Source organism: Pleurodeles waltl, chromosome 5, assembly GCF_031143425.1.
Source record: "Pleurodeles waltl isolate 20211129_DDA chromosome 5, aPleWal1.hap1.20221129, whole genome shotgun sequence".
Classification (NCBI taxonomy): Eukaryota; Metazoa; Chordata; class Amphibia; order Caudata; family Salamandridae; genus Pleurodeles; species Pleurodeles waltl.
In genome coordinates this window covers 123,298,766-123,322,687 of record NC_090444.1, presented here as the reverse complement: position 1 = coordinate 123,322,687, position 23,922 = coordinate 123,298,766, and the positions used below count along the sequence as shown (strand labels likewise).

The 23,922-nt window shown below is 46.9% G+C and overlaps 1 protein-coding gene across 1 annotated transcript in view; it reads left to right on the top strand.

Annotated features, from left to right (window-relative positions):
• The window catches only part of INTS9 (integrator complex subunit 9), a 249,465-nt gene that overhangs the window by 24,681 nt on the left and 200,862 nt on the right, over positions 1-23,922 (top strand). The gene's annotated exons all lie outside the window — the stretch shown is intronic.

Sequence of the window (23,922 nt, the reverse complement as noted above, 5' to 3'; positions counted from 1 at the left end):
TGAGTAATGCTCAACCGGCAGGCCATCAGTGCCTGGCATCTTATTCCAGGCCATGCTCTTTATAACTACTCGAATTTCTGGGAGCGTTCTATCTTTCCCAAATCCTCTGCCTCCTGAGGCGAGATGGTAGGGAGCATTACTGGTGCATGAATGCTTAAACATCCTCTGCCATACACTTAGCAGCATTCTGGTAGAGGTCGGAGTTATATGTCTTCTAAAATTCTGTATTGATGTCTTCCTGTCGGTATAGTTCAGAGCCCTGGCTAGAATTCAGCTCTACGATCACGAAACCCCATTTCGCTGGGTTCGCCATCCATGCCAGTAGTGATCCAGTACAGTCTCTCTCCGCATGTACTCTGACCATGTAATTTTAATAGTCAAAGCATCTTAGGCACTCTCCCCCCTCAGCTACCCTTTCTTTAGCATCCAAGAGCTCAGCCTGCAGCTCTGGGTGGTCTGGCATTCGTCGCTTGAGAGCTCTCTGCGGATGAGATTTCTGTCTGTAAGGGCCATCAAACCCCACAGATTCAGAGATACAATGGCCTCTAATAGTAGCCTTAAACGCCTCCCACTCCACTGGCAGAGATGACGCAGACCCTGCATTAACTTCGAAGTAGGTTTTTATGGCTGTTCCAATTGTGTCCTGAAAAACTGGGTCCTCCAATGATTCGGGTCTCAGTCAGTAGTTGGAATACTGGGCCTTAGTGTCTTCCAGAGCAACCCTACTAATAAAGGGTTATGGTCAGAAATGGTCCTAGATAAGTACTCTGTCGTGTGCACTAAGCCATGGACATCAGACGAGGATAAGATTGCATCCAGGAGCATGTAGAGATCATATAGAGGAGGGGAGAATGAATAATTTTGTTCTCCCGGGTGATGGGAATGCCAAGAGTAAATTAGTCTTCTTTCTTTCTACCAGGCAGAAAACCCTCTGGCTCCTCAGGGCACTAGAGAATCCCACAATGGAGGATGGGATCGGTCAAGGGTCAGGGTCTGCAATGCGGTTTAGTCTCCTCCTAAAATAATCAAACCCACTAGGTGAGGGGCCAATACTCTTGATAAGTCAGCAAAAAAGGTCATCTGATCTGAATTGGCTCCCTGTAGAGACATCCTGTCCATATAACCGTCCGGTGACAACCACACATCTACCCATAGGGTCTATTAAGTGACCAGTATGTTAGAAAGGGACTCCAGATTGGACCCACACCAGAACATCTTTCTTGTAAGCTTCATATGCAGTGCAAAATGCTTGCCCCCTCCACCAGCGCTGCAGCCAATCCCTCATTGGCACTACGGTGTGTTTCCCAGAGGAGCGCAATCTGGACCCCGTCTGTTAAATATGAGGATTCCTTGTGCCTTTTAGCCATAGAATGGATCCCCCTAATATTCCAAGAGAGGATTTTTTAATTCATGGGGGTCGCCATTGTGGGTAGTAACAACATTTCAAATAATGTTGCCAGCGGTCTATAATCCAGGCACCTGAGGCCATCCCTCCCCACATGAACAAGGAACTCATGGTCAAGGGACGCTGTAGCTGTTTCCCATTCTGAACCAACTTCCCAACTCCCACTCCCCAGGACAAGAAGTTCATTCCACTCATCCAAACATCCATCCATCGAACCAACAAACATTTGTGAGTGTGCCCACAGAAAACTAAAACAAAAGTGTAAGGTTATGGCTGGGACATAGCTCCATTCGGGTTCTCTTCCCACTCAACCAATAGAACACAACCGTATACTGAGACCGCAGGGGCCCCCAAGGCTATATCAAGCAACAACCAATAGTCACATACAATACTACCCTCACATTTTGTTAGCCTGTCCCCAGTTTGACGATCAGTAGAGGAGTATTGGAGCTAGCGTTGTGTGACACATCAGAATCTTTAACTTCTCCTGCACCTGGAGAGGGAGTAGGGCTCTGTTCATCCCTGCTGATCACAGCAACCACCTTCACCGCTCTTTGTTGCTCCCTCTGAACCTCCTCATCTGATGGGGCTCGGGACGATCACCTCTATTATGTTGTCTCCGTTTCCGACGTTTAGGTGCGTGTCCTGGTGGATCTTGACTAGGTCTGCCATGCGGGTGGGTCTCCAACCCCTCCTATACCACCCAGGGGTGTGGAAGAACTGCACCCCCTCTGTGGTCACTACCCGCAGTCTGGCTGACAGCAACATTGCGTACTGTAGGCCCAGCTTGCAGAGTTGTTTGGTTAGTCTTGAGGAACGTGGAACGCTGCTTCTGGACCTCCCATGTGAAGTCCGGAAATATCATAATTTTACTGATAGCAACTTTGAGGTCATCCTTATTCCGAGCCTGGGCTAAAATGTGATCACAGTCTCTATTGTGTACTAAGCAGGTGCCACCGGTTGCAGCGGTGAACCCAGCAGAGGGGGTTGAGGCTCTGTGCACTTGTTCAAGGGAGACAGGCCCCCCAGTGCCACCTCTTCTCGCAGCCATCTCTTGAGGAACTCCAGCACATTGCCTCCTTTGTTCTGGAAGTCCTATTATTCGGATATTGTTGCAATGAGACTTGTTATCACTATCTTCCACTGTGGTTCCTATTATCTGAACCTTATCTTCCATTACACAGCATCACCATATCTGAGGGATATCTGTTGTAACTCTCTCTGTGAGGTGCCCTTCATCGTCCTCTAGGATACTCAGGTCCACTCCAAGAGTATCTATTTTGGTTTCCAATGCTTCTTTAGAGGCAGTAATGGCCTGCAGGATGTCCTGGAGAGTGGGGCCTGCCGGGGGTAGGAGTGACGACTCCGACCGAGCGCCTCTGGGTCATCTGGAGCCATCACATTTGGAGTTCAACTGTTTGAGTCCAGGTTTTTGTTCTTGGTAGCTTTGCCCATGCCTGCAGTCCTGTGTCTCACAGATGTCCTTCAGGATATGGTGCAAGATCAGCAATGTCTGTACTATTGTGGGGGCGTTAGACTATAAGCGATAGAAAGCCAACCAGGCACTCCTATTGGGTGACCAACAAAATCAGCATGCAACAGAGGTGTCTATCGCAGTATGGTGGAGGGTCAGCAGTGATGGGTATGATGGAATCACCCTTTCTCTCCCCCAACACAGATCTGGTGGTCCAGGTAAAGGACCAAAACCTGCTGAGTATTCCAACTTCCAATGGAGTCTGTGGCTCACCATGTCCGATATAGTTGTTTTCAATTGTCAGTCCCCCCAGGTTCATCAAGCAATGTCCATTTACAGATCGCTTGCCACTTTCAGGATAATGTGGTAGGACTGAGTACCGTCTTGTATGCCCTGGGATGAGTACCGTATTGAATGCGGGCCAGGTGTACCAGCTGAGGAAGGGGTGGGCCCCAACAAATGACTGATGTATGGCAGTATGGGTGCTGTGTATCTTTGCCTCCAGCTCCCACTAGGCCCAATCACTCCCTTCCGCACTGGAAACGGTCTTCAGCCATTAGGACACCCACTCTTGCAGAGCTCCAAGGGAGTCTCGTGCCACCCCCCTAATGCGGCACCACTGCAGTGGAAAAACAGGGATTTCATCCACAACAACCACTTGCCTTCTGGATTGTGCCTGGACAGCTCAAGATGGGCTCAGCATTGGATCATTTTGCTCCTTCGTCATCCAGTTTGCACTGTAGGAATGGCAGCGGCTTCTCAAGCAACCCTTCCAGTAGGTCTTTGTAGGGCTCCGCTCAGGAACAAATAAAGATTTGTGACCCCGGTACACAGCTATTCCCCGGGGCAGTCACCGCAAGCCCAGTCACCACTCGCTGAGCACTCATCCAGCGCGCTTCCCTCTGCACCATCTGGGCCCACTGCCGTCTCTGGGTGGTCAGTGTAGGATCAGGTGGGGTGGCCTGCACTTCTCTCCTGCATGAGTGCACCGCAGCATCAGCACCCAGCTCGCAGAACACCTGCAGGACCAGAGCATTGTCGCGGTATGCAGGCGACTCCTTTCACCAGGCTCAGCCATGCCCAGTCACCATCTTGACAGCACCAGCGTACTTGGCCTGTCACCCAGCTAAAGTCATCTGGCTCCCAGCACCCTGGGAAACCAGGGCAGGACACCACATGCAGCAGTCCTGGGGGGCCTCTAGGTGTCAGCAGGGGCTTCCCGGGGCTTGTTTAATTAAAGGTTGGTGGTGGGTTGGGGAGCGCCCGGCGGGAGCTCAGAGATCCATGACTTGCTGCTGCAGCATTTGGCCATGCCCCCATAGTTGGTCCGACCTTATGACACCAGTGGCAAATGATCTCAACCACCATAGTTAGGGTCCAGTATCCCCTCGCTGCCCTTTGTCCCTGCCCTGAAACCCCACCCTATTCCCCTGGATGATGTCTCACAGAGGACCAGTCAGCACATCTCATAATGTGCTTGCATCTGCCACCCACCAAAAATGTCTTTGACATCATGGCTCCTGCACTGGTTGAGTCTCAAATCTAGATGTGTTGAAGTCTGCCTCCTGCATTACCCATGTGGCCAAAGTGCGGTAAGATTAAAAATACAAAAAATCAACAACTTCTTTGCATCCCCTAGGGCAGTTTTTCTTACCCTATTGACATCTCTGGACCCCCACATAATCATTACTGGAACATAAAGACCCCTGAATCATTGGAATTCCACACGCACGCACACACATCTGAGTAATTTTTGGAAGTGGGACCCCGGCTTAAGCATTTTAAATAATTTTAGCCGCAATGCAATTCATAAAAAATACAGGCAAAAGCATTGAGCAAACAAATATAGAAATTATGAAATATTTTATTTAATTAACAAACAAATATAGAATGATTTACATTTGGGAGGGTTGTAGGTTTTCTAAATTAAATTCAGAACGCTCATCATCCATACGACATTGAACTTCATGCACTGCTTCTGTGAATCAATCTCAGGATACTGCCTTAATTTTTAGCCTCCAAATTGTAATTCCTTCACATTTACAGAATATTTTAAAATATTCTATTGTGCATTTTGCTTCTTGATTTATATACACTTTAATAATCTGTTGATATTATTTAATTGTCTAAACAGTCTCAGACCTCCTAAGTAGGTTCGCGGACCCCTAAAGGTCCATGGACCACAGGTTAAGAGGCTCTGCCCTAGAACATTTGTAGGATGTGTTTATCCTGAAAAGCTGGATAGGGCTCCATCCATGAGCTGGATTTACTATATCTAGAAATGGTAAACGCACCATCATCTGGCATGAACATCCTACCCTCCATGTCAAGTCCCTTGTGTGCTTCTCTGACACACAAGAGATAAATTAGCTTTGTCAACCTTGTAAATGTGGCTTTTCTTTGAAGATCTCTGTTGGAATCTCATCACGTAAAAAGTTACAGTATCTTATTCACACCCCTTAACTGAATTGCTAATATTTAGAACCTGTGGGCACAGGGTGTAGCTGTCCAGCCAATATGAGAGCAGTGCAGATTCCTACTCTGGATATTGATTGGAGGCCGCCGCGTAAGAGCAGATTCTTGTGGCAGAGACAACAAATGGCATCTAAAATGAAATGCAAGCTCGTTGGAAGTAAAAATTGCCACCCCGCAAGTTGTGAAACAGTGCCAGGCACTCAAGCTGTGCCTTATATTTAAGGCTCAGGGTAAAGCTCTGAGATTGAGCCTTCTTGACAGGCCACTCTCGCCCTTTCCCTCTCGTAGCTCCACTGCTTCATTGTACCTTCTACATTATGGTTGGTGAGACACCAACCCCATCCCCTGCATATTCTTTCCAAGAGCCTCAAGCCCTCGACTCTCTGAAACTCCTCCTTTCTGCTTAACCAAAGACTTGAATTTGCTCAGTATGGCATATATAAATCTGATCTATAAAGCTTTCACATCAGTACACAATCACACTAAATCGATATACTTCCACAAGTATTGGCAATGCCTGTAGGGCTGGCTTTCTTTACAAGAATGCTTTATGGTCATGTAAAGCACTGGAATTAAATAGCCTGGAAAGAATATGTATTTGTGTGGGAGCAAAGAACTTTTGAATAATATTGGTGTAGGTTAAAATGTCAGGTGTCAGTTGTGCTGTCAGGCCAGGCCTAAAAATCCAGCTAGGGTAATGGCTGCCCTCCTCCCTTCTGTGCTGCTGCCTGAGAAAACATCATACTATGTCTAGTTATTTAAGGCACTTTAATAGCATTACAGTTCATGTGCCCCTGAAAGTTCAAACTCAGGCAGCAGGATCAATAAACAAAATGATAGATGTGTGGAAGGCAAGCACTTTTTTGTGGACGCACACAATCTCTGCCCAATTAAAACATGTGCTCCCTCTTTCCAACATGTGGATGGAGCCAAAGCCCCTCTTTGATAAAGCTCACGTAATTGTCTGGTGATACCTGCACTGTCAGACCAGACCATAAAAATATCACACTTGCACTGTTAGTGCTCTTTTCCACTTTGAGCCCCACACCACACTGCTACAGTTGAATCATGCGTTTGAGCCTCAGACTGCCTGCTAATTGTCCTATAAAATCCCTGGTATCCTCAATGCGTTCGAGATGGCACTCACTTTCTCTATTACAACCTTCCATCCATTGCTTTGGCATGGCAGAATTCAACTAATATCTTCCACTGAGCCAATTCCTGTACTTGCACTGTCGGCCCATCTTGTGAACCACCTGACTACTTCATCCCGCAAACATTCAAGCACATAGCTCTCTTTAATGTTCTTCCCGTTCCAAGTTGTCTACTAAAGAAGTCCCTCCTATCTAGATCCAGATTTTGATTCTGTTTTGCTCACAAAACAACAACTGACCCTTCCTGTTCTACTCCTTCCAAGTACTTCTCTGTCTCCCAACTACTTGTCTTTAAAAAGCATTGGAATGTTTTGCAATCAATTGACATGCACATGGTCTCAGCATAATCTTACCTACCCTGTTCAATTCAGCTTGGGTCAATCCATTCTTTAAAAACCTATTTATGTGTCAGACATCTTCACCTAAGCAGGGGTGTGGAATTCCTATAGCCCAACGCCCTGGAAATATTGTTTGGGGTCAAGGACAACAAGTTTTCATGTTTATTTTGTCCTTGGGACAGGTAGGCCCAACCCCCTGCAGCACAAACCCTTTGGCTGCCAGTTTACAGGGAAGGGTACTGTCTGCAATTGAGGTAATATTTGTGTCCATTTGTTAATGCTGTTCAAACTTGTATTTATGGTTCATTAATGCAAAGCCTTTATGCTTAGGGTGAGTGCTCTAGATGAACGTTTAGGGTCACACTGCACTACTGACAGTGGTTCCAGTAAAGACAAGCATTTGCAATGCAACGGGTCTCGCGTTTGCTCGTGTTAGAGCTGATAGCGTTGTAAACTCCTAACCCGACTTTTCAGTGGTAATGAAACCTATCGGCAAAAGTGCATTTATGTACGTAACCCGAAAAAGTGCAATTAACTGTGTAACAGGGCCGATATTATGTAAAGCGCTCGACTTCTGCCAAGCGAGATCGCGCTGGGAAAATAGAGAAAAAGTAGTCCACGGGCCGGACAGAAAACAGCGAGCCTCACATGTTTTCTGTACTTGTTCGATGCGCTCGAGGAGGGCTAACCACCGGAAAAGGCATGACATGTGCATACCTTCCACTAATGAAATCAAGCATATTCTACCAGGCAAGCCCACAAGCCAATGACAGACACTGACATGACGTGGACAGGGCTCCGAGCCCTTTTTAATTACTAAAGCGTCTCGCTTAGCGAAACGCATGCGCAAGCACATGCGACGCAGGCTTGATCCTAAAAAGTGTACATCATACATGTTTGAAAAGTTTGACAATATGTTGCTAAATATAATGCTCCCAGATTGCTCTCTGATTCAATGCAAATGTTTGCAAAAGTTTGTAAGCTAGATTGATGATTCTTTGCTTTCAAACTAAAAAGTTTAGAAAGAAAATGCAAGTAGGAAAAAAAACATTTTGCTAAATTACTGTGAAATTTTAGGTACTATTTATTTGAAGCATCATTTAGTAAAATGTGTTGTTGCATGCTAGTATTTCCAAAAAGTATTCATAACGAACATCAGTGTAACCATTTTCAACAAGATTATGGGAAACATGAAAATAAACGAGCACTGACAGAGCTAACTGATCTGACATTGATGGTCAGTCTTTTGATTTTCTCAAAGCGTGTCTTATGTTGACATGGCTGTTGTAACCATTTATTGTTGTGATAGATGTCAGGCCCTCAAAATTATTACAAACGTTGGCAAAAAGCAAAAAAAGGTTTTTGGTCCCAAAGAGCACACATTGCCACAGCAGTTCCTGGCACTGAACAAACTACTTTGTGTGCTAGTATTCCCCTTTTGGAAAAGTAGAATGCTATCACTCACAGGAAAGCCAGCCAATAAGAGAAATAGAATTTTAATTAAAACAAAATGTCTTGTTAGGTCTGGCGTTAACCAAGCGGCCCAATTCTTAAAGAAAGTCACAGAAGTGCACCCATAGTATATGTCTTTGAATTAGTGGCTTTCATGAATTCACAAGAAGTTGCAGAAGTAGACCAGGAAATCATACTCCTAGAAAATATGTTGAACTGTATTTTAGCATGAGCAAATATGCATGTGTAGATTTGCACATGTGAAAATCTGTTGAGCACTTACACGTTCACTTTCCCTCCAACCACCTTTTTCTAGGGTAACTTCTATTTCTGCCCTTGTCAGAAGTAAATTTCCAACCTTTCTCATTATGTGAAAAGACTAGAGAAGAGCTGGTGAAAATCCTTAAACCATGCAAGTTAGTAGGTTTTGCACAGACTCAAAGGCGTTCTAGCCCTGAAACTAATGCTTACTGCTTCCTCCAGCCCCAGTATATAGATCTGCATAAAGGTTGCAAAATAAGGAAATTGCTATAGTAGGGCTACACATTTCTAGTATTCAAGCCCACTATAATATTAGCCGTGGCATGATCTGAGAGTCTGCTATCAGAGCTTGTACATAATGTGATTGCTGCACTATAACAATTTGACTAAAATGAATCAAACATCAGATATAATCCATATAACCATAACCGAGCACCCACCCCCAACTCTTTCGTTGCAGATATGTGTTTTTTTATTCTTTTAAGGAGTTACTTTGTATACTCTTCTTTTAATACCTGCTTTTATTTATTTTGTAGACATACAACACAAATATCCACCAATAAACATAAAGGAGCACCACAAACTATATGGATGTTTTGACGCCTTCTTCCCCACCCCCTCTACCCCCACACAGAAGCCCCATGGAGCAGCACAGCAAAATCCACGCCATGGTGTGGATGTTATCACACATTCCAGCCTGGTGGGGTTGAAGGGTGGGGGTAGTTCCTACCAGTCCTCCCTCTCTCCCTCTTCCGTCCCTGCCAGAGGGCCCGGCTTCAAAAGAGGGGTCCCTGGGTTCTGCTCCTCCTCCCAGTCTAGTCCACAGGAAGATCTCCAGGCTCCCCACACCCTCATGAATTTCCCGGAACCACCTCTGATCTCAGTCACCACTCTCTCTGCCTCCATGCAATGGGTCATACCAATCCTCAAGGCTAAAGTAATACAAATCCTCTACATGTCTTTAGTTTGGACCAGAGGGGCTGCCCACTTTTTCACTACATCTCTCTTCCGAAAGGCAAACAACAGTGTGCAAAAAGTCACCAGTCTCCTGGACAGATCAGTGTCCCCCAGCATCCCCAGAAGGACAAATTGTGGAGTACTTGGGGAGTACCCAGTATCATCGAGAACTCCCCAATTATTCCTTGCCAATATCGTTGGATAGGCGGGAGGGCGCGCTACCATCTTGTAGTGTAACCTATGTAATACTTTGAGCTGAATAAGTCGGACGTTCACCTTGATCACCACTTCACCAGAGTGCATAAGTGGTCTCTCCCAGTAAACATCGTCCTTTGGGCCTATGTTTTCCTTTCAGCTCTCTCTAAGTCTCTGCAGGCTTTCTGGCCTGTTATTATTAATCGTGCTTCTGTTCAGTTCCTCCATCAGTATTGTACTTTCAATAGGGTTACTGTCCTCCGGGTCCTCCCCGTCAATCATTTCTGCTTTGAGGGCATGTTATACCTGGAGGTAAGTGTATTTCTGGGAGGAATCCAGTTCGAACTCCTCTTGCCTCCTAGAGTCTCAGAAGACTGGCCAAATACTGTGCCTTTGCTGTGGCATGTGCCACTACATGATATTCCCTATCTACGGCTTCCAGCCAGTGGACCATCTTAGGGTCACCTGCGGCGACCAAGTGCCTTTCAGAGGCCACCATCTCCGCCTCCATCTAACAGGTGTATTCTTGCGCATGCTTCCTTCAACGGTCTATCTCATTTTGCATTGTATCCCTAAGAACTGCTTTGTACAACTCACATAGTGTCACAGTTGAGTGTACTGACTCCTTATTTTCCTCAGTGTAAAGCACCAAAGCTACCTTAAGCTCTTTGACCACTTCCCTTTCCTGGAGGTCCCACCCTTTGAGCCACCACTCCCTTCTCTGGACCCACGTCTGTTTCGAAAACCACCCGGGGAAGGGCGTGGTCAGAGATCCCCGTCGGAATGTAGTCTGCACCAACAGAACCAGGGCATTCTCCTACTGGGATAAAGACATAGTCCAGAGTGAAAAAGTCTTGTGGACCCCACAATAGAAGGAATAATAGCGATCTACATGGTATTGCGCTCTTCAGACATCAACAAGACCCATCACTGGGGTAAAGTGGGCTAGGGATGACACCATGCCTAAGGAATCTCCACCTTCTTTTGACCAGTCCCACAGCTGGGTCTCCACCAAGTGACTGACTGTCAGCTTTCGCCTCTAAGAGTATCTGTCCCAGCACATCCAAGACTGGTTGAGGGGGAGGGAGGTATAGACGCTCATAACAAATACCCTTTTCCTATCTCCAATGCCCAGCACCCATGAGAATCTTCTCAGGGGAGCCAGCCACGTTTGTTCCACCATAATTGGGGGAGTCTTCCTTGCCAGTACTGCCACTCCATGAGACCCACTTGTTTACCCTGAGTGAATTAGGGTAATATGTTGCCCTTTATTATAGCAGAGGATATTGTTGCCTGCTAAATGGGTTTCTTGCAGTAGGATTAGGTGTGGGGGTTGACGCCAAAAATACTGTGATAGTACCCCTTGTTTGACCTTATTGAGCAGCCCCTTTAACATTCCACGATAAGACAGTCAGGCCATTTGACTCACTGGGACATAAACTATGTGTATTGGTCATTATTTTTGTCCATATATCCACTATAGGGCCCGGACAGGAACCTCAAGGAGAATGCTCGAGAATGTGGTGCTACACTGTGGTGGATCTCAAACATTAATGCTCCCAACTGAGGAGTGCAACCAGCAAACCCCTTCCACTTCCTTTCCCACACTTTCAAAGTTGAAGCATCTGTTGCCCTATCATTAAACTATCTACAACATAACTCACAAAGAACGCCCCCCATAAAGCAATTATTTACACTGTATGTTCATCTCCACACACGCTGTAAGATTTCTCCGGTTTCAGTCGGGCCTTCAGGACCCATCGGGATGTCCTCCCTATTACCTCCCAAGTTGGTCCCAGTTGGTCCATCCAGTTGCGGGAGGGGGAGTCACCGTCGCCTCCTCTCCACCACCATCAAATCCAATCGGAGCATTGGGTGAATAGTCCTCGTCTGCCGATGGAGAGAACACCCAGTTTTCCCAGGGACTGACTGGGCCCTCCTCTCTGCCTCTTGAGTCTTTGTTGGGGTGGTGGGACCATCCTCCAGGCATCTTCATCCTAACTTTCAAGGCTCTTGCCCGTCGGTTTACGTATGGGTCATTCTTCCAGCCAGTTCCAGGCCTCATAGATAGTATAAACAAATTCTGTGTATCCTTCATGGATCACTTTCAGTTTGGCCTGGTATACAAGCATGTACTTTATTTGCATTGCCTGGAGCATATCTTTTACTTCCATAAATGTTCAGCATTGTTGTTGAAGCCTTATTATATAGGTGGGAAAATCATCACTTTCGTTGAGTCTAAGAACACTGTTTCTCTACTTGGGCAGACCAAAGGATAGTGTCTCTGTCACCATAGTTGAGGAGTTGAAGGATTATTGGTCTGTGAGCCCTCTCCAGAACAAAGCAAGAAGACATTTCCTGTTCTGGGACCCAAGGTCTAAGCCAGGTCATAAAGAAGTGCTCAGGTTTTGACCCTTCAAAGCCCTCCGGTACCCTGCCACTCACAGAATATTGTGGCGTGCATGACTCTCAGCATCTTTGGCATGCCATTCAAGTTGTAATGCCACCTCTCAAGTTTTGCAAAGTCTTCTTTCAGGGCACGGAGCTCGTTGTCTGTCGCCTGATCCATCTCCTTGGGTAGATCATGGTGCAGGAGGGGATGCCACGGCTTCAACTTTTTAGAGGTGTCCATATAAGGCCTCTCTGCATCCCTGGATGGCCTAGAGGACAGCCGCCTGCTCACCCTCATCTTGTTGTTGTTCCTTAGAATGGTCCCACCACTTGCTGAGTAGCTGCCCACGCTCCCGGGTTGTAAAGTGGTCCGTCCTCTCCTGGGAGGCAGGAACCTCTGAGGCCATCACCATGGATGTTGGTTTTCCACCCGAAGGAACCACTACCCTGAGGTCTCAGACCCCTCTCCACCTCTACACAGTCCTGTGTGGGTCTCTGTTGTCTCACTGTGTAGTCCCTCCGGGAGGGCCCCCACCATCATATCCATTACACCCCCAATACGCTGTTCCAATGTCCCTCGCAGTAGACTCTCCAGGGGGGCCTCTTCTGGATGATGTTTGAGGATTCACCTGATACAAAATGGGAAGGGTGTGAACCCCTGCTTTCCCTCACACCAACTGATGTGACCCTAGGGTTTTTCACGTGCCCACAGCCACTCCAGAGTTCTGGCAGGCCATTTCCGTAGAGCCGTGGCCAGACCCCAATGCCATCTCGGCTCTCTGTCATTTGTGGCGTCCTTTCTCATCGTCCAAGCATTGATGGAGCACGAGCAGCAGAGTTTGCCACAATACCAACGCGACATCCTCTGGCCTGTTCATGCGGTCACCGCTGTTTCGGGTAGGTCGTTGCTGGGGACCCACAGCAACAGCCCAAAGGCCAGTGCAGCTCCCCTCATTTGTAGCAACCCGAGGCCTTACAAGGCTCACCTCACCCACTGGTCCATGAGTGGGTATGAGCAGCCATGCCAAGCCTCTGCGGGATGCCAGCAGGAGCCAATGTCTTCTGCATCCCACATGCGTCATTCTCACTGCTTTGCAGAGTTTGAGCCCTCTCCAGCAGGGTCGTTCAGCACCTCAGAGCCACACCAGGGCCATCGAACCAGGGTTTCCCAACAGACTGGGCAGTTACCACTGTTCAGGAGCCTCACCAAGCATTGGAAACATCTGGTGGAGTCAGTCCGGGAGAAGGAGGCTCACAGAAGTGCGGCTGTCATGTTTGTTGGCTTGGCCACGCCCCCTGCTTTGTACACTTTTATTATTTTGTGCAGCATTTATGGCCTAAAATCCAACCAATCATCATAACTTTTGTTCTAGAATATTACCTACACTAGTTCCATGTGGAGAGCGTGGACTTGTAGGTCACAGTCCTCTTTCCCTCTCTGGATCGGTTGGCAGTTTGTTACCTATGTGGAGAGAGAGGCTGAGTATGGTGAGCCTTCACTTGGGAGCTGCGGTGTGTCTGTCTGAAATACTGTGCATCTTGTTGGCACCCTCTGTGTCCCTTCAGTAAAACTCAGAGGGAGCAGCAGTGATGTAATTCACTGGGAACAGTGTAGGTGCATCCCAAGTATCTTAGTGTGGTGTTTTGAGATATAACATTGCTTTGGCATTGCAAACAAGACGTCCTCTTTAAATGTGACTACTGGTGTATTGAGAGGGAATACCCCTTTGTTATTGAGTCTTACCCTCACTACAGCCCAGTGCAGGGGTGAGGAGACATATGAAAACCGTGAAGAGTAGTGCATGATGTATGCCCTCGAACACACTTTACTCACATCTCAGTGGTCTGTCATTGAGTGATACCCTCACTATGGCCCAGTGCAGGGGTATGGAGACATAACAAAACTGTGAAGAGTAGTGCATGATGTATGCCCTAGAACACACTTTATTCACACCTCAGTAGTCTATCAGCTGGTGGTATCTGCAGCATTAAAGCTGCTCAGTAAGACATTACAAGTACTGGCAGCACTAATAAACCCACCCTTCTTCTTGAAGAAAGAGACGTTAACTCCCCACAGAACCCATGGGACCTTCCAATTAATTTTATGGACTGCTGGGCACCAAGACCAAGTAGAAACACCACCAGAGGCAAGAACCAATACTAGACTCATTTGAAAAGGCCTTCTTCAAGGGCAAGATGGGCAGTCAGCCTTTCAAGTCCCTGGGCTTCCAGGGAACAAAGATGTCTGCCTTCCAGAGGACAATGATGATCCTTCTACTTCATAACTCAAAGAAAATTCAGACTCTCTGGAGTCGGACATGAGTTATGGAAAGGGTTGCTACTGCTGGTGGGACCCTGACAGTATACACCTCACGGGTACTGGTGATTCAGAAACCTTCCTGTTAGACATGTTTAAGTCCGAGAATGTGATACAACCTTGTGGAAGGGTTGCCATCCCACATGTGCAGGATTGCCTGCGCAAAGCAGTCAGTAGAGAAATCTGTAACTGCTTATGTGCACAATGCCAAAGCCCATCCCTGTGCTGCAAAGTTGCACCTGCATCAGAACTACAACTCAATGTGATGACTTTTCCGGGGAAATTCCACAAAAATTCTAAAAAGGTATTGGCACATTAAGAAATGCATGTGAATGTAAGCTGGTGGACCTATTAGGCCCTCTATCAAAGATGCTCAACTTAGCAGTTTCAGCTGCAGAGGAAAACTGTGTCATTGCCTCAGACACACTGTCTGGCTGCACCCAGGAGGTGTTTTGCCTTCTGGGGAATGCCATTTATACCATGCCTTCTAAAAGACTTCATTCTATTCTTATTCAGAGTGATTCTATATTGACAGAACTTGATTCGACCAAGATGCGCGCCACAGCAAATTATTAACTCCTTGGGAAACCACTTATCAAACATATAACCACATTTGTGAGTACTTTCAGTGCTCTGGACAGAGCACTATTATCCGTTCAAAAAATCTTCAATCCTGGTGGTTTCAGCTGCGTGGATTGTGGGAGAGGGCGCACAACGAGGCGTGGTTTTCAGTAATTTCAGCAAAGACCACAGCTGGGAAGAAGAATGTCAACATAGATTGAACCATGTTTCTTGTCCACTCCGCCTGGGCCTGGCATAGGTGGGGCTTTAGAGGTGGTTGTAGAGGTGCCAGTGCTCCTGCCAGAAGATACACAGGCGAGCACAATCATTCCTTCCACTGTACAGAGTGGGGCAATTGTTTTCACAACTGGCTTTTAATAACTTATGATCCTAGTGTTTTGCAGAACAATAGTTTTACAGAACAACAACTCACCATCATACCCTTTGCGTCCATTCTTTTTTCTGATGAGAGCAATATTATAGAGCAGCAGGTCCACAAATCTCTGTGGAAAGGATTTATCACCCCAGCAACATTGCACTTTTCAGATTTTCTCACAAGTATTTTCAAGAATTCAGTGGTTGGTTAGTCTACCAGTATGGATTCCCTAATATAGAGGGAATCCATGTTCTGAAGGATGCAATACTTAGGAATAAATGGATGGTTCAGATAGACTTGAAACACGGGTATCTCACAATAACAATTTTTCTAGCCAGATGCATATTCCATCAGTTCTGTTGGCCAAACCAAGAACTTTCATTCACTTGTCTTCCACCCCATGTTTTTTTACCTAAACAATGAAAGCACTTGTAGAGTGGTTAAGAGCTTGAGGCTCAAGACTGATCAATTACCTGGATGACAGGATTTTTAGGTCACAGCACATGAATTTGGTGAAAGAACACCTCCACATCACAATTCAATTAATGTAGAATCAGTGATTTGTGATTAACATTCTTAAATCAGATCTTCTCCTCCAGGGGACGGATTAAACTTTTGGTGTTAAATTTGATGGACTACACAACTGCTGAACAAGAAAATGTTGGCGATAAAGAAGGAATTGAGGGAACATTGAATGCAGGTAGAGTGTCCTTAAGACAGTTGGTCTGAATTGTCTGATTACTGTTGTCAATCCAGGCCATCTTTCTGGGCCTTCTGCATTACACAGTTCTTCAAAGGCTGTAGGAAGTTGGCTCTGTATGTACTATTTCAAAGTAAGAAATAGCATGCACAGAGTCCAAGGGTTCCCCTTAGAGGTAAGATAGTGGCAAAAAGAGATAATTCTAATGCTCTATTTTGTGGTAGTGTGGTCGAGCAGTAGGCTTATCAGAGGGTAGTGTTAAGCATTTGTTGTACACACACAGGCAATAAATGAGGAACACACACTCAAAGACAATTCCAGGCCAATAGGTTTTTGTATAGAAAAATATATTTTCTTAGTTTCTTTTAAGAACCACAGGTTCAAGATTTACAATCAATACTTCAAATGAAAGGTACTTCACTTAGGTATCCTAGGAACTTTGAATCAGCAAAATAGCACGTACAGTTTTGGCAAAAATGGCAATAAGCTATTTTAAAACTAGACACTGTGCAAATTTCAACAGTTCCTGAGGGAGGTAATTATTTGTTAGTTTTGCAGGTAAGTAAACCACCTACAGGGTTCAAAGTTTCATCCAAGGTAGCCCACCGTTGGGGGTTCAGGGCAACCTCAAAGTTACCACACCAGCTGCTCAGGGCCGGTCAGGTGCAGAGGTCAAAGTGGTGCCCAAAACACATAGGCTTCAATGGAGAAGGGGGTGCCCCGGTTCCAGTCTGCCAGCAGGTAGGTACCCGCGACTTCGGAAGGCAGACCAGGGGGGTTTTGTAGGGCACTGGGGGGGACACAAGTCAGCACAAAAAGTACACCCTCAGCGGCACTGGGGCGGCCAGGTGCAGAGTGCAAACAGGCATCAGGTTTGCAATGGAGTTCAATGGGAGACCCGGGGGTCTCTTCAGTGAAGCAGGCAGGCAAGGGGGGGGGCTCCTCTGGGTAGCCACCACCTGGGCAAGGGAGAGGGCCACCTGGGGGTCGCTTCTGCACTGGAGGTCGGATCCTTCAGGTCCTGGGGGCTGCGGGTGCAGTGTCTTTACCAGGCGTCGGGTTCTTAGAAGAAGGCAGTCGCGGTCAGGGGGAGCCTCTGGATTCCCTCTGCAGGCGTCGTTGGGGGGGCTCAGGGGGGTCAACTCTGGCTACTCACAGGGTCGCAGTCGCCGGGGAGTCCTCCCTGTTGTGTTGGTTCTCCGCAGGTCGAGCCGGGGGCGTCGGGTGCAGAGTGGAAAGTCTAACGCTTCCGGCGGGAAACGTGCAGTCCTTTAAAGTTTGTTTCTTTGTTGCAAAGTTGTTTCTTCTTTGGAGCAGAGCCACTGTCCTCGGGAGTTCTTCGTCCTTTTAGATGCAGGGTAGTCCTCTGAGGCTTCAGAGGTCGCTGGACCCTGGGGAACGCTTCGCTGTTGCAGTTTTTCTTGAAGTGGGGAGACAGGCCGGTAGGGCTGGGGCCAAAGCAGTTGGTTTCTCCGTCTTCTCTGCAGGGCTTTCAGGTCAGCAGTCCTTCTTTGTCTTCAGGTTGCAGGAATCTAGTTTCCTTGGTTCTGGGGAGCCCCTAAATACTGAATTTAGGGGTGTGTTTAGGTCTGGGAGGGTAGGGGGGCACATCCCTATTCCTATTGGGGGAATCCTCCAAAATCAAGATGGAGGATTTCTAAAGGCAGGGGTCACCTCAGCTCAGAACACCTTAGGGGCTGTCCTGACTGGTGGGTGACTCCTCCTTGTTTTTCTCATTATCTCCCCTGGACTTGCCGCCAAAAGTGGGGGCTGTGTCCAGGGGGCGGGCATCTCCACTAGCTGGAGTGCCCTGGGGCATTGTAACACGAAGCCTGAGCCTTTGAGGCTCACTGCTAGGTGTTCCAGTTCATGCAGGGGGGAGGTGTGAAGCACCTCCACCCAGAGCAGGCTTTTGTTTCTGTCCTCAGAGAGCACAAAGGCCCTCGCCACATGGGCTCAGAAACTCGTCTCTCAGCAGCAGGCTGGCACAGACCAGTCTGTCCTGCACTGAACAATTGGGTAAAATACAGGGGGCATCTCTAAGATGCCCTCTGTGTGCATTTTTTTATAAATCCAACACTGGTATCAGTGTGGGTTTATTATTCTGAGAAGTTTGATGCCAAACTTCCCAGTATTCAGTGTAGCCATTATGGAGCTGTGGAGTTAGTTTTTGACAGACTCCCAGACCATATACTCTTATGGCTACCCTGCACTTACAATGTCTAAGGTTTTGCTTAGACACTGTAGGGGCATAGTGCTCATGCACCTATGCCCTCACCTGTGGTATAGTGCACCCTGCCTTAGGGCTGTAAGGCCTGCTAGAGGGATGACTTACCTATGCCACAGGCAGTGTGAGGTTGGCATGGCACCCTGAGGGGAGTGCCATGTTGACTTAGTCATTTTCTCCCCACCAGCACACACAAGCTGGCAAGCAGTGTGTCTGTGCTGAGTGAGGGGTCCCTAGGGTGGCATAAGACATGCTGCAGCCCTTAGAGACCTTCCCTGGCATCAGGGCCCTTGGTACCAGGGGTACCAGTTACAAGGGACTTACCTGGGTGCCAGGGTTGTGCCAATTGTGGAGACAATGGTACATTTAAGGTGAAAGAACACTGGTGCTGGGGCCTGGTTAGCAGGGTCCCAGCACACTTCTCAGTCAAGTCAGCATCAGTATCAGGCAAAAAGTGGGGGGTAACTGCAACAGGGAACCATTTCCTTACAAAGGCCAAACACCCAACATTTACACAGGGCTGCTCCTACACGCAAGTGAATCCATCTCTTGGAGAAGGCCAGAAGGGAGATTCATTGGTGGCTGTGCCACGTGGAAACCTGGATGGAACAGGAGATAATTCTTCAGGAATACTGCATGGGGGGGTGGTTGCTGTGGTGATATGTACGGGTGGAAAATGGTCTAAAGCAGAATTGCGACTACAAGTCACCTGTTAACAAATCCCAGAGGGTCATTTGTAGTCAAATCCATGACTAGGCATATGGGGAAATGTTGCATCCTTCTAAAGATGGACAAAATTTGGTATTTCTATATGTAGGAGGAAAAAAGTTAGAAATGTTATCATAATTGGCAAAAGGCTCCTTCCATTATTATCTGGACCATCAGCTGTCAGTGAGAGCAAAATACCTTCTAGGGAAATGTATTGTGATATTGAATTGAAAATCATGCTTTCTGGTCAAATCAAGAGATTAGAAGCAGGATGTGTACATACTCTAAGCCCTAGAGTGACAGTGCGGCCTGTGTAGAGCCGATCTGTTTGCATCTCACCTCAACAGACATTTCCAGAGATTTTTCAGTTGAAGACTGGTCCCAGTGGCAGTCACTACTGATGCCTTCCTTCAGAACTGGGGGCAGAGATGAATTGTGCCTTCCCTTCTTTTCTAATGATACCAAGCGTACAGAAAGACAGAAAACAAATCTGGTTCTAGTGACCCCGCTGTAGAAATTAGAGTTGTGGCGAGCCATATCCAACTCCTGGCTTAGAGGATGTAAGGCAAAGCTTTTCGATGGACACGGGCAGTCACCAACAATAAACAGTGTCCATCTATTTGGCCTAGATGGTCCATTTGCTGCCTGACACGATCGCAATGCACTGGAGACAGACATAGACAATGTGGAAAATTTCCTGTATGCCTCAGCTGAAGAGACCTAGTGTACAGGATGGTAAGCACATATAGGTCAGCTGATTCTGCCAGCCATCATCAGACTTCAGGTAAACAACCGGAACATCCTTAAGTATGCAAAGTTTTGAAAGGTTTTAGACTCAAAAACACTCAAGAACGAAAATTCAGAAACTTATGAGATGTAAATGTGGTTCTGTAATTCTTTAAAAAAATGGCCTGACAATGAATATTGGTCCAGGAAACAACTGTAAGCAAAACTGAAAATGTTGCTTTGCTTGACCACCTGCAAAAGAGTTTTTGATGTGAGTGTTCTGGATCTAAATGGAAGAATTTTCATGCCCACTTCATTGTGGCCAGCCGCACAAAGGGTAGCAGCAGATCAGTTTCTAACCCAAGCTTTACAGAACACCATACATTATGTGTGTTTAAAAGTATATGAGGACACATTTAGGGCCAGATGTAGCAAAGGGTTTTTCCCATTCTGTGTCAATGGGAAAATGTGTTCGTACATATGGCCCTAAGAAACAATGAAGCAAGGCAATTCCTTATTTCTTTTTAGGAAGTATTTTGTTTTTCAGCATCCATATTGGTGAGCCCACTCACACACTGGGTTGTTAAGTCTTGATTGCCTACCAAAAAAAAAGACAAAAGGCCTGGTACTGTGTTATTATTGTATTTCACAAATCTGTCAAGTTGCACTATTATTTGATACCATCATCCTTTCTGCTTATCAGCCAACAGCCTATTGAACTCTAGGGCTTGCAGTTTTGCTTTTAACACTGTCGTTCTGGGCTCAAAATACCAGAATGCTTTTGAATATGATCTTAGAATTGGCTGAAGGTGTTATAAATGATATGGAGCCACTTGTCAGCTTTTTTTTTAATTTTACAAATTCATTTATTCCATTTCAAAGTCTGCTTGTTTCACACATAAACACAAAAGTAAACTCTGCTTATATATTGGTGATAATATACTCTTTCATTCACTTCATGCACTAGAACAAGCCTTTGGAATGTATGCATGTATATGGTATTTCTAATAATAATAATAGTAATAATACTGCGACTTATAAAGCGCATGGCTACTTCAAACGAAGTGCCCCAGTGCTGAAGTCCAACTCCTGAAGGTCAAGAGCACTTCCAATGTATGGTTAACTCAGTCCAAGCTAAATAGCCAGGTTTTACATTTTTTCGAAAAAAGGGATTCTGACAGGGCCTGCCGAAGCTGGAGGGGCAGGGAGTTCCACATTTTCCGTGCTAAGTAACCAAATGAGGCACTGTATTGACGTTGGGGATGCTGGCCAGCAGTGCACTGGAAGATCTGAGATTCTTGGCAGGGAGATAAGGTTTGATGAAAAAGTGTAAATAGGGAGGACCCTTATTGGTTAAAGTCCTGTAGAAAATGCACAGGGCCTTAAAGGAAACTTTATTTCAGGTGCAACCAGTGCTGCTTAGACAGTGCAGCCCCCACAGGGGCCCGTCAGGGGAGAGCCAACAAAAGACGGGCCACCGCATTGTGCACTCACTGTAGTCTTTTCAGCTGCTTTTTAGACACCCCCAGGTACAAGACGTTACAGTAGTCCAGCCTGGACATAGCCATTGTCTGGACTACTGTTTTTTTGCAGACTCTGAAAGGAAACCAAAGAATTTTTAAGGGACTTTAAGACCCCAAAGCATTTCCCTGCCAGAGCTGTGATTTGGCAATCGAAAATTGAACTTCTCATCAAACTAATTGCCCAGATTTGGAGCCCAGCTGCGGAGTCCAGGGGATGCAGGAGATCCTTGGAGTCACCCACAAGCAGTCCCACATCAGTTACAGGATTGCTGGAGAGTGAGTGGCCGGCAGAGCCACCAACAAGCCTTGGCAAACACAAATAGTTGTTGCAAGGAAGAATTTAGGTTTTTGAGGACCAGCAAAGTCCTAGTGACTCGACTGTTGGAAGAGAGTCAGGGCAGGCCTTCAGCAGGAAGGAAAGCCAGCTGGAGTTGGAGAAGCTCCCACCAGTGACCCACTGGCAGCAAGCACAGGGAAGTCGCAGGGAGGCCTCAGCAACACAACAAAACATGTGTCCCACGACGCAGGAGCTGCAGAGTGGAAGCTGATCTTCAAGTTGCAGAGTGCTGGAGATTGGGGCTTCTTGGAGCCTGAAGACCTCCTGGAGGAAGAGCCAACAAGCCTTGGCAAGAGCAACAGTCGCGGTGCATAGGTGTTCCTTTCCAGTGGCTGCAGCCAGGGCCAACCATCTCTCAAGTTGGTCAGAAGACAAGGGGACCCAGAGTGGACCACAGAACCACCACCTGTGAGCAGAGCCTTTTCGTTGTCTGTGGGACAACAGGATCCACCAGTCGGTCATGGAGGGGCCTGCGGATGCAGGAGAGTGACTCCTTCACTCCAAGGGACATTTCTTCTTGTTTCTTGGATGCAAACAGTGTCCTTGTGACCCTGGAGGATGCACAGCCAAGAAGGGTGCAGAAATCTTGCAGGAGTTGGAGAAACAATGTTACTGTGGGAGCCCTCCCAACAGAATACAGTCTTGATTCAGTTCCAGAAGCATGCCAGCAGCGGTTCCGTAGGCGAGGAGCAGATGATTTCTTCCAGAGACTTCATTGTACAATCTTGTTCGACGAATCTGAGGACCCACCCTTGGGGGAGCAGTTAAGTAACCCTGAAAAGGGGTAGGCCACTATCTGCAGTGACCCACCTATCAGAGGGAGTCAAGGACGTCATCTAGCTGGCCTAACCAGTCAGATGTTCCCAGAGGCCTTTGCACATCTTATTTTCAAGATGGCAGAATCAAGTGGCCACCTGGCAGAGTTCTGAGCACCTCCCTAGGAGAGGAGCTGGACAGGGGGGTGGTCACTCCCATGTCCTTTGTGTGGTTTCACTCCAGAATGGGAACCGGGGGTTCCTGAACTGGTGCAACCCAGTTTATGCAAGGAGGGCGCCACATGTGTCCTTCAGAGCACTCTGGTGGCGCTCAGAGGCCACCCCAGCCCAACCCTGAGACACCTTTTCCAAAGGGAGAGGTGGTCATACCGCTCTCTTGCTTTAGTTAGGCTCATCAGCAGGAGGGCAGAACAGTGTCTGGGGTCTGCAGTGTGGGCTGGCAGCCAGACCCTGTAAGGCTGCACAGGCAGAACTGGGGGATCCTCTAAGGAACCCCCAGAGTACATGGGATCACTTCTTATGTACCCCTTTCCGCTGTACCTTTGGGAGAAACTTGAGCTGCCTGTTATAAACTAGTCACAATCCTCCACATTGTGATTACAGTCTTTCAGCCCTTTCAGAACCTTCAACTAGAACTTCTTCTATATTAACTACTGAGCAGCCCCCTTCTGACTCCTGAGCAGCCCCCTTCTAACCCCATAAGCAGCCCCCTTCTAACCTCATAAGCAGCCCCCTTAGGACTCTATAAGCAAACCCCTTCAGACTCTATAAGCAAACCCCTTCGGACTCCATAAGCAGCTCCCTTCTGACCCCATAAGCAGCACACTTCTGACCCCCATAAACAGCCTCCTTCTGACCCCTGAGCAGCCCACTTCTGCCCACTGAGCCACCCACGTCTGACCATGAGCAGCCCTCTCATGGCCTGTCAATCTTCTTCTCCCTTTTGCTGTTCCAGGGCTCCCTAAAACCTCACTTCCTTAGGGTGGACCACTACAGTAGTTAATGATCTTACCTTCTTTCCACATCCTGGGAACGCCCACATTCCCATCACTCTCCTGGCCCTTTTCCCTAATAGATCAAAGAACATAATGGTTAATAAGTATTTATCCCATGTTTATAATACCATTGCAGCTTTACTTATACCCACCCAATATTCATATTTTATCTGGTACCACTTGTTATTTTCTACAGTTGTTCTGATAGAAACACAACCAACTCAGTAAGTACTCAAAGAACTCTACTATTCAAAGCTCAGTACTCAATAAGCCTCTCGGCCCCCGTGACTGAGTGTCCCATTGCGTCTTCACAGTGCCTAACTTGAGCACTGTCACCTATCTGAACTTAGCCTGTCTTAATAGCGCATTAGAGGAGGTATGGCCACTAGTGGTTTCTGAAAAAAATAATTGTAAACACTATGTTTTTTCCATAAGGCTGTATAACCATACAGTCATTCAGTGATATAGAAGACCGTCCAAGCCTATGTTCCAGCTAGGAACACAAATCACCTTGTGGTCATCCTTTGATATAAAAGGAAGAAAATAGGAGGCCAATCTTTTTCTGTGCTGGCTC